Here is a 2914-nt window from a genome sequence, read left to right on the forward strand (position 1 = left end):
TAAAAAAAACAACAGATGCTAGCATGGATGCAGAGAGAAAGGAACACTTATACACTGTTGGTGGAACTTCAAATTTTTACAACCTCTATGGAATACAGTATGGAGATTGCACAAAGAACTAAAAATAGGCCTACCATTTCAATCCAGCAATTCAGCAATACTACTGGATATTTACCCATAGAAAAAGAAGTCATGTTATCAAAAAAACACCTGTATTCTAATGTTTATTACAACATAATTCACAATTGCAAAGATGTGGAATCAACCTATGTGCCCATCAGTTCATGAGTGGATTAACAAAATGTGCTATATGTATACCATGGAGTCCTACTCAGCCATAGAAAAGGATGAATTAATGCCTCTTGCAACAATTGGGATGGAACTGGAGACCATTCTTCTAAGTGAAGTATCTAAAGAACAGAAAACACCACATGTACTTGCTATTAAATTGGAACAAAGCAGTGAGCACACATGTGCATAGAGGGCAGTAAAACTCAGTGGAAATCAAGCAAGGGGAAGAGGGGAGGAGGGGATGGGCAAAAACCTATTTAATGGGTACAGTGAACACTATGCGGGTGATTGGCACTCTTATAGCCCTGACTCAAGCATTACAAAAGTGATCCCTGTAACAAAAAGCATTTGTGCCTCTGTAATATTTTGAAATAAAGAAGCCAATAAAATAAAATGGCATAGTATTTGTATATAACCTACATTCATCTTCTTGTATACTTTAAATCATCTCTAGATTGCTTGTGATACCTAATACGATATAAATACTATATTTGTAAAGAAAAAAAAAAGTCCTTAGCAAGCAGTTCTAAGTCACTCCTTAGTGTGACCCTCTTGACTTCTCAATTTTAGTTCTGTGACTCTCAAACTGTAATGTGCATTTGCATCACCTATTGGATTCTATCAAAATGCAAGTTCTGATTCAGCAGCACTGAGATAGGGCCTAAGATTTTCTGTGTTTCTAACAAGCTCTTGCTGCTGATCTGTGAAGCACATTTTGAGTAGGAAGAATATCCATGGATATCCCTACCTTCTTCTTTATTAGTTGTATTTTCCTTCTTCTTTGCATGCTTGATGACTTTTGATTGGATGCCAGACACTTTCAGTGTTACCCTGTTGGATGCTGGATATTTTCATATTCTCATGAATATTCTTGAGTTTAGTTCTGGGATGCATCTAAGTTACTTGGAAACAGTTTGAGCCTTTTGAGGCTTGCTTTTAAACTTTATTAGGTGAGTCTAGTGCAGTCTTTACTTGAGGGCTCATTTTACCCCACTACCAAAGGGTAAAATATACTCTTCTGAGTCTCTGCCCAACACTCTAACAATTACGAGTTTTTCACTCTGGCTGTTGGGAACACAAATTATTCCTTGTCCTATGTGAGCTCCAGGGTGGTTCTTTTGTCTGCCTTTGGTAGTTTCTTCATGTAAATGCATGGATTAGTGTTCATTTGATGAATTGAGGTGAACCCTCTGCAAATCTCTGGAGTTCTCTCTTTGTGCAGATCCCTCTTTTCCTTTACTCTGCCTTGTATACTCTAATTGCCCGGGCCTCCTTGGTTTTTCAACTCTATCTTCTTAACTTGGGGAGACTGTTGGAAAAAGGAGGAATTGATCAAATGAATAATAGGGAAAAAAAACCCAGAGTCTTTAGATTAAAAGTACCCACCAAATACAAAGTATAACAAATGAGAACAAACACACGCACACACAAAATTACAGCCATTATCATAATATTTTAGAAAAATAAAGATAAAAACACATATTCTACAAATGATAAGAAAAAAAAAAGTTACCCCATAAGGAGTGAGAACCAGGTTTTCATCAAACTTCACATTGACAATCCTCAATACTAGAAATTTATGGAGCAATGTCTTTAAAGCTCTAATGGAAATTATTTTGAATTTAGCCATCCATAGCCACTCAATTGTAAATGTAAACACATTTTTGAGGTGCAAAGACCCAGGACATTTGCCTTCTATACAATTTTTTTTAAAGGATTTGAGGACTTTCCCAAGTACTACAAATTTGAACGCCAATAAGGAGGATGAATGACTCAAGAATGGTGGAATTAACTCCAAAGTCCATTGGAAACACAGTTAGGATATCAGCTATCTAAGCCTAGAAATCAAGTACCATGAAGAATCTGCTGAAGAAGAGTGGAGTAGATTTCAAACAGTAGATAAGAATTTTACAAATATTTAAGAGCATGTATTACTTTATCATATTTTTAAAAAAGAAAATATTCAAAATCTAGATTATACTTGACAAATATTCCTTTCCCACATCCTTATACTTTATAAAAGTTTTACATTGGTGTGTGTCTATTGTGCTGATCCATGTATAATGCAGTTCTGAGTGTTTCCTGCAGGGCAGGTAGGTCTGGTCTTGAGAAATTTCCTATTGTTTGCTTGTCTGGAAACTGTACTACAGGGATATAGTAACCGAAACAGCATGGTATTGGCACAAAATAGAGACACAGAGTAATGGAACAGAACAGAAACATCAGAAATAAAACCATCCACATACAGCCAACTGATCTTTGACAAAGAAGACAACAATGCACTCTGGGGAAAAGAAGACTTATTCAATAAATGGTGCTGGGAAAATTGGATAGCCACATGCAGAAGAGTGAAACAGGATCCATATCTCTCACCATTTACAAAAATTAATTCAAGATGGATAAAAGACTTAAAAGTAAGGTATGAAAGCATAAGAATTCTAGAAGAAAATGTTGGAAAAAGTCTAGATATCTGCCTATGCAAAGAATTTATGAAAAAGACCCCAAGGGCAATCACAGCAACAACAGAAATAAATAAATGGGACTTAATTAAATTAAAAAGCCTTTGCACAGCTAAGGAAATAATCAACAGAGCAAATAGACAACCTACAGAATGGGAGAAAAT

The sequence above is a fragment of the Propithecus coquereli genome, unplaced genomic scaffold (genome assembly GCF_000956105.1).
Source record: "Propithecus coquereli isolate 6110/MARCELLA unplaced genomic scaffold, Pcoq_1.0 Scaffold32, whole genome shotgun sequence".
NCBI lineage: Eukaryota > Metazoa > Chordata > Mammalia > Primates > Indriidae > Propithecus > Propithecus coquereli.